General features: G+C 37.6%; 1 non-coding gene across 1 annotated transcript; it reads right to left on the bottom strand.

Annotated features, from left to right (window-relative positions):
- Positions 1-735: 735 nt before the first annotated feature.
- LOC123453847 lies at positions 736-840 on the bottom strand. The gene has a single exon (XR_006633025.1). It is a non-coding gene; the product is annotated as a U6 spliceosomal RNA (small nuclear RNA).
- Between the last annotated feature and the right edge of the window lie 8,217 nt (positions 841-9,057).

The following is a 9,057-nucleotide window of genomic DNA, read 5'->3' as shown; positions in this document are numbered from 1 at the left end:
ACAGATATTGGTCAATTTTCTCCCTTATGTAGTAACTTCAAGCACTAGACGGGCTAATTATCTGAGGGCTGGCTCTCCTCTGGATTCCAAACAGGTTTCTCCATTGTCTGTGCCAACAGCATTTGGTGTCATCAGCAGTAAGGTCTTACCATTAACCTCTGGTGGACAATCAAGTGCTCTGACAGAAGCATGTATTGTTTGTTTTGGGAGATCTACTAGGTCTCTCTAATCAACAGCTCATTGTGGATGTATACTACATCCTGTTACAGGGAATTACAGGCCAGTGCCAAGGGAAAAGAAAACAGAAAAAGCCAGAGAAGACAGAGAAACAGGAGAAATTTAAGGTTAGGTTTCATCTAACTCTCTCCAGGTTCCTTCGATACAGGTGCTCCCTCTAAGGTTTGCTTGAGGGCTCCACCTTTTGTCTGATTTCCAGGATATAGTATTCTATGGTACCTATTCAATTTGGGTCAGATTTTGTGTGCCACTTACCTTCTCCCTCCCCTGAGCCCTACCCTTTGTGTTGTCCAAGCCTCAAGATGCTATTCAGTTATGTCAGCAGCTTTGGCTGATCCAGATTAGGAACTGCAGATTATTGAGATCATATGATTGTGTTTCTGTGATTGTGTGAGTTCATGTAAACTGAACTGCTCCAAGTCCCACCATTATTCTACAAATTTCAATGTGCCACTTTTCCCTTACAGCTGAGTAGAATTCCATCATGGAAATATACCAAAACATATGGAACACTTCACGAATTTGTGTGTCATCCTTGTGCCGGGGCTATGCTAATCTTCTCTGTATTGTTCCAAATTTAGTCACTCCAAATTTAATATATGTGCTGCCGAAGTGAGCACTGCAAAAATAATAAACACAAGATTTTGTTGCTGGTATCATCGATTGTCTTTTAATTTATTTTGAATGTCTGTGCTCAGATTGTAGATTTTAATAAACATTTTATTTTTACTTGATGCTGTTCCTTCTACTATGTCATTGGCTCATCTATTAATTTTTGCATTTTAACTGCTGGTATTTTCAGTTATATAATATATACTTATTTCTTTATCATACAAACTAAGCATTGATTAGAAATGCCTAATGTTTATCTAATTTTCTACCATTTCCTCAACAATTTTAGACATGCATTTATTGATTTGCTTGCAAATACAGAGAGGGAGAGAGACAATGAAAAACAATAGGCATGCAAGAGCCTCTAGCTGTTGTGAATGAACTCCTGATGCATGTGCCACTTTGTGCATCTCTGCTTCATATAGATACTGAGGAATTAAACCTGGGCTGTCAATTCTTACAAGCAAGTGTCTTAACCACTGAGCCATTTCTCGAGCCCTCTGCAATTTTAAACATAGTTATTTTCAAGCCCTTACCTAAATGCCTCTAAATCTTGGATGCTAATGACAGACAACCTCCAGATCTTCTGCAATATGACTTTATCATGAACTTTATCTTAAGTGTTGGTTTCATTTTCTTGATGTAATACATTCTAAAATTGTTAAAACATACTGTTAAATTTTGTATAAATATTCTCATTGTGGAAGAAAAGTTCTTAATTTCTCATTTGAAAAATGATGTCTCTTCTTGGCCTTGCCAAGGATGGATGTGGGCCTGTGTGAGAATATCAACTGATTACAACAGAAGAGACCTTGGGCTCATCCTGCTGTTAACCTTCTGGAAAACCTTACTAAGTCTTTTGTTCCAGGACCTTGAAATGCTATGGGAAACTCATGTAGCTTCATTCACCAACTTTCTGCCTCACTCAGATTCAAAATTTAATCAAAGTTTTGAGGAAGGATTATCCAAGTTTGACATTGCACCAATTCTATTTTTGTTACTTGTTTTGTTTCTTTGAGGTAGGGTCTCACTCTGGCACAGGCTGATCTTGGAATTAGCTATGCAGTCTCAGGGTGGCCTCAAACTCACAGTAAACCAACTACCTCTGCCTCCTGAGTGCTAGGATTAAAAACATGCACCACCATGCCCAGCTTATTTTTATTACTTTTTTTCCTCAATTTTTATTAACATTTTCCATGATTATAAAAAAAATATATGCCATAGTAATACCCTCCCTCCCCCCCACTTTCCCCTCTGAAATTGCATTCTCCATCATATCCCCTCTCCATCTCAATCAATCTACTTACATATATACAATACCACCCTATTAAGTACCCTCCTCCCTTCCTTTCTCTTCCATTTATATCTCCTTTTTAACGTACTGGCCTCCGCTACTGAGTTTTTTCCTTCTCATGTAGAAGCCCAATCATCTGTAGCTAAGATTCACATATGAGGGAGAACATGTGGCGCTTGGCTTTCTGGGTCGGGGTTATCTCACTTATCATTTGTTTTCATGATGGTGGCCAATCTGACAGGAGTGAGATGGAATCTCAATGTAGTTTTAATCTGCATTTCCCTGATGACTAGGTGATGTAGAACATTTTTTTAGATGCTTATATGCCATTCATATTTCTTCCTTTGAGAATGCTCTATTTAGCTCCATAGCCCATTTTTTGATTGGCTTGTTTGATTCCTTATTATTTAACTTTTTGAGTTCTTTGTATAGCCTAGATATTAATCCTCTATCAGATATACAGCTGGCGAAGATTTTTTCCCATTCTGTAGGTTGTCTCTTTGCTTTTTTCACTGTGTCCTTTGCAGTGCAAAATCTTTGTAATTTCATGAGGTCCCAGTGATTAACCTGTGGTTTTATTGCCTGAAAAATTCGGGTTGTATTCAGAAAATCTTTGCACAGACCAATATGTTGAAGGGTTTCCCCTACTTTTTCTTCTAGCAGTTTTACAGTTTCTGGTCTGATGTTAAGGTCTTTAAATCCATTTGGACTTAATTTTTGTGCATGGAGAGATAGAAGGGACTATTTTCATCCAGATGCCTCTCTGTTTATTTTTTCCTGGGATAACCTGTCAATTAATGAGAGTGCGGTGTTGAAGTCACCCACTACCACTGTGTTTGGTGTTATCTGTGACTTAGTTCTAATAGTGTTTGTTTGATGAATTTGGGTGCCCCCATGTTAGGTGCATATATGTTTAGGATTATAATGCTCTCCTGTTGGAGTGTGCCCTTAATCATATAAAGTGACCTTCCTTATATTTCTTGACTAATGTTGGACTGAAGTCTACCTTGTCAGATATTAGGATAGCAACCCCTGCTTGTTATCTAAGCCCATTTGCTTGAAACACCATTTTTCAACCTTTCACCCTAAGATAATGTCCATCCTTTGTAGAAAGGTGAGTTTCCTGGAGACAACAAACTGTAGGATCCTGCTTTTTAACCCAGTCTGCAAAACTATGTCTTTTGGTTGGAGCATTGAGGCCATCGATATTAAGTGATATTATTGAAAGGTGTGTATTTATGTTTGCCATTTTTTTTTTGTTCCAGTTCTACCTTTGCTCTCCTGTGTTAATTAGTATTTGAGTATTGCTTATTTTTTTCCAGGTTCCTCATATGTGTGCTTTTCCTTCTCTTTGTCATGGAGGATTCTATCAAGTATTTTCTATAGAGCTGGTTTTGTCTTCAAATACTCCTTTAGCCTGCTTTTGTCATGTAATGTCCTTATTTCTCTGTCTATTTGAATGGATAGCTTTGCAGGATAAAGTAACCTTGGTTGACAGTTGTTATCTTTCAGAATTTGGAATACATCACTCAAGCCCTTTTGGCTCTTAAAGTTTGTGTTGAGTAATCTGCTATAATTCTGATGGGCTTGCCTTTTCAGGTAACTTGATTTTTCTCTCTAACTGCTTTCAATACTTTTTCTTTGGATTATGTGTTTGGTAGTTTGATTATAATATAGCGAGGAGAGTTTCTTTCCAGGTTTTGTCTGGCTGGTGTTCTAAAGGCTTCCTGTATCTGCATTGGCACATCTTGCCCAATTTGGGGGAAGTTTTCTTCTATGATTTTGTTGAGGACGCCTACCATGCCTTTGGCGTGAGATTCTTCTCCTTCTACTATGTCCAGAATTCTTATGTTTGATCTTTTCATAGTGTCCAGAATATCTTGAAATTCCCATTCATACTTTTCTATTAGTTTGTCTTTCTGTTTGTTGGACTGTATTAGATCTTCCACCTTGTCTTCTAGCTTAGATATTCTGACCTCTCCTTCATCCATCCTTACTGGTGAGATTTTCTATACAGTTTTTTATTTCATTAACTGTGTTCTTCATTGCTAGTAATTCTGACTTGTTTTTCTTTATTATTTCTATTTCCTTACTTATGTCTTATATTGCCTTCTTTAGTTCATTAAATTGGTGCCCTGTGTCTTCTTTGATTCCTTTGATTTGCTCTTTGACTTCTTTGAACATATTTGCAATCATTCTTTTGAAATCTTTCTCAGGCATTTCCTCCAACTCATTCTCACTGGAGGTCATCTCTGATGCATTAATACTTTCTGGTGGAATTATATTATCTTGATTTTTGGTGTTTCTTGTGTTATAATGTATATATTTTTGTATCTTGGATTAAGTTAATGCTTGGATTTTCTAGTTAGCTGGGTATTCTTAGCTGTATCAATTGATGTGATGTTATATATCTTCAGTGTAGGAGATTTAGATGTTAGGTGTGGCTCTTAACACTCTCAGAGTATCTAGAAAAGTGTTTCTAGGGGTTGAGTTTGCCTGCTATGGGAGTATTCAAGTAGGCTTAGTGGGACAAAATACAGGTAGATTCTAAAATTTAACTAAGCACTGTACACTTTTAATCAACAACAGCACCTAGTGCAAGAGTAGGTGTTATAACAACCAGATCATCTATCAACAAAGAGGTTAAGATTTCTGGTCTGTTGAGGGATCCAAGTCAGCTTGTGACCTAGTGTACCCTTCCCTGGTGCAATCCCAGTTACCTTTTTGGATGACTTTGCTCTCAGTCAAGTAGGCTGGCTGGGTCGCTGGACCGCTGTTCTGTTTTCTGGAGCTGGGCACTCGCTTTTCCTGCAGGGCAAACTGAACCTGACAATTGTGGCCCTGTATATGGGCACCCCTGCTGCTGGAACCACTGCTGCTGCTGCTGAAGCCGCTTTTGCTGGGCCCACCGCTGCCACTGCTGAAGCTGCTGCTGCTGGGTCTGCTGCTGCCTCTGCTATAGCTGCCGCTGATGGAGCTAGCTGCTGCCGCTGCTACATCCACTGTTGCAGGTGCCAGAGCCACTGCTGTTCCTGCCAGAGCCAGAGCCGAGGCATCCACCGCCACTTCTGCTGCCAGAGCTGGGGCGCCGCTGCCGGAGCTGCTTTGGCCTGTCTGTGTGGGCTCTGGATGCTCTGGGTCTCTCCTACTTCTCTTCTGCCATCATTTTAATTTCTCATACACCTCACTTTTTAGTAAAAATGTGTATTTTGCTGGGTTTTCCTTGGCTTTTTCTCCCCTAGCCTGCTTTGGCATGGTTCCTATGCCACCATCTTAACTGGAAGTCTAGACTGTCTCTTGTTAATTTATCTGTTGTCATCAGGGCCTCAGAAAGTGAGACAAAATATTTGTTTCCCCAACAATGTCTTTATGAGCAAGGCTTTCTGGTCAGTGTTTTAATATCTGATCTCTCAGTCCTCACGTGGCCCAAGAGAGGTAAGGCTAGAATGGAAAACATTTTTATTACTTTTATATTGAATGGATATTGTAACATTTATATTTATATGTAATGCAAAATGAGAACATTCAGAGTTCCCAGTGTGGTTTCTCACTCTAGTTGGCTATATAACCAGTAAACTGGGTGAATATCATAAGCATCACTTCAAAATTTTCACACGCCTGTGTATTATCCTCTGTGTATTAACTTAGCAGCCATTATTTTTAAGGTTTTTTTTTTTTTTTCCCTAAGTGGTGAGAGTTTGATGAAAATATATTGTGTTCATTCATAAACCTTTGACTTAGCTCATTTTATCTTTCCTTGAAAACTTAAATCTCCAGAAATATCTTCAGGGGAAATGAGCCATCTGTTTGCTACTTTTCATGCATTTATTGCTGTCACTTCAGCCCTAGCTGAACTTTTTACTCATTCTTCTTCCCATTTCCCCCAAAGAGTTTCTCTTGTATTAATTCTCCAATTCACTAATCACTCTCCACATTAACAGATACTCTCGTCTGGTGGAGAAACTTCCATTTCAATTCACTTCTAAATTTCTCTTGCATTTTAGTACCCCTTTGTTTACACAACTCTCTGAAACTTTAAAAACATATTAGTGCAAAATTTCTGGGAGAATTTTGTTTGTGAGTGAACATGCATATGTACTTATGTGTTTGGAAGTTACACTTATTCACTACGTTACTAGTTATATTGATAGATAGGATTTGCTGACTTTTAAAATAGGATTGTTTGAGGGGTTTTTTAGTTACCTTTTTTTTTTTTAACTTAGACAAAAGATATGGCCTGAAGTAGATTATGGGAGGCAGGGATTTATTTTGGCTTACAGTCTTCAAGGGATGCTTCGTAATTGCAGGGAAAAGTTAGTACAGCAGATGGATAATAATAGCAGGAGACTGAATCAAGTTCTATCAAGGAGAGTTGGCTATTACACCCATAAGCCGGCCACAAACAACATCCCTCCTCAAGCAAGGCTAAATCCCCCAAATTGCCATTAGCTGAGAACCAAGCATTCAGAGCACATTAGTTTATGAGGGGCACTTAATTCAAGCCAACAGAGGGGATATCAGTGTGTGTGTATATATATATAGTGTGTGTGTATGTGTGTGTGCATGTTCATGTGTGTGGGTATGTGTGCCACAATGCACATGTGGAGATGAGAGGATAAATTCTAGCGTGTGTTCTCACCTTTTTCCTTGGTTGAGGCAGCACTGGTTACTGCTATATTTGCCAGGATGCATGGTCTGTGATCTTCTGCAAAAATTCTCCTGTTTCTGCCTCCTTTCTCAGCACAGGTTCAATGAGACTGGATGCCCACATTCAGGCTTGTACATGAGTTTTGGAGACATTAACTCAGGTACAAAAGATTGCATGACAAGTGTTTTATCTGCCTATTCATCTGTTTATCACCTATTTTATCTTCTTACTAATACTGAAATTGATCTGACATAATGTATATGTTAGTGTTTGCCAAGATTACAAACTCTGTGTGTATCAAAGCAATGTAAAAGTTCCTGGTGAAACTTTATATTATTGAAATGTTTTAAACTGTATTACTTAAACCCAGATTCCTACTTGGGTAACCTGAGTATCCACAGGAGGCAAGGGAATGGAGAGGCTTATGAAATATTTTCTTGTGCTTATCATTTTGATTTTACAAGATCAATATCACTGAAATCTCTTTTGTATTAAATTTCATGTGTTGATGTTAACATATTATATTATTTAATTTCCTTTAGTGGCATTTGTTTTCATTTCCTTCATATCCAGAATTGCACTTAGTGATAAGAAGTATGAAACTTTTATGGCCATCATAAATGAAGGACCCATATTGAATATTTATTTATACAAGCACAGCTTTTCATTGCCTCTGAGTTCTAAGAACTTGATATTTTTCTATTGAAATTGGTGTAGTTCATAAAACCATGCTTTTTCACAAGTGTCAAGTGCAGTGTTGTATTGTTAAACTTGAAGAGGATTAACATGGACTCCTTTAAGAAATGAGAATTATAATTAGCAAGTAGAAGTTTCAGTACACCTATTATAGGTTCACACAAAAATGTATGTATTTAACATGTACTTCACAAAAAAATGGGGTGCTTTGGTTGATACTCATCACCTTATTTATTCCATAGGTGATATGCATGGACTTTATTCAACTGATGATATGAGTAGATAAACCCATTTATTTCAGTCTCAGACTGTCTAAGTCAAATACATAAAAATGAAGACTGTATGCTAGTTTTTGTCAGTGGATATCTTATGCTTTTGATTTTATTTTTCTTTTAAGTTTTAATTTATTTATTAGTGAGAGGGGAGAATGAGCATGCCAGAGCCCTTAGTCCCTGCAAATGAACTTCAGATGCATGTTGGCACATTATTCTGATTTATGTGGGTACTTGGGAATTTACCTCAGGCCTTTTGGCTTCTCAGACAAGTGCTTCAACTGCTAAGCCATCTCTCCAGTCCCATCTTATGCTTTTATGATAAAAAATTTTAAACTCTTATGTGGTTAATATTATTTCATGTGAGTAATTTGTTTGCAGAAACTGTGGTGCTGGACCTGAGGTAAATTCTCAAAAATTATCATCTTTCAATATACATTAGTGTTTTTACAGGAAAATATATGCAAAGGATAGAATTTTAAAAATCTTTATAATGCTTCAAATAATTAAGTTAAATCACGAATAACTTTTGAAAAGTGGCTTAGTAACCAAAATAATTGAAAGAACAATATGGGGAATTCACAGTTAGTTTCTCACATGTTTCTTTCCTAATGTTGAAAGGAGTTTCTAACAGATTGTCTTCTTTGACATCTAGTCGCCCACTGGGATGCTTTGATGCTTTACCTAATCAACTCTTGGTGCTTCAAGATGGCAACACATAGAGGTATCATCTTCTTTAAATTGTCATGCATCACAATGGCACAATATTCTGTGAATCAGTGTGCTACCAAATCCATATGTTTTAAATCACTGGGTTTGAATAATAGACATGTTTCTTTCTAACAGAAAAGAGTTGACAGAAACCCTGGGTGTAAGATAATTTACCACCAGGAGACTGCTTAAGTAAACAATCAAGGGAAGCTAAGGAAAGGGCACAGTCTGTTAATAATCTGTAAAATGACAAGAACTGGCGATCTATTCAGATCTTTTTATCTGTGTGATATTTCCTCTTCCATTGTTACAGGGGAATATTACAGAAGGTAAAAATACTAAAGCATATCAGTAGGGATGATACAACCTGGATTATTTTTCTTTTTTTAATATTTAATATTTAATATTACTAATAAGAGAAGGGGAGAGAGAGAGAGAGAGAGAGAGAGAGCGAGCAAGCAGGGCCACAAGCTACCTTAAACAAACTCCAGACACATGTACTCTCTTGTGCATCTGGCTTATGTGGGTACTGGGGAATCCAACCTGGTTCATTATTAGGCTTCACAGGCAAATCCCTTAACCACTTG

The sequence above is a fragment of the Jaculus jaculus genome, chromosome 12 (assembly GCF_020740685.1).
Source record: "Jaculus jaculus isolate mJacJac1 chromosome 12, mJacJac1.mat.Y.cur, whole genome shotgun sequence".
In the NCBI taxonomy this organism is placed as follows: Eukaryota; Metazoa; Chordata; class Mammalia; order Rodentia; family Dipodidae; genus Jaculus; species Jaculus jaculus.
The sequence above is the reverse complement of the archived record's forward strand: the minus strand, read 5'-3'. Positions and strand labels throughout refer to the sequence as shown.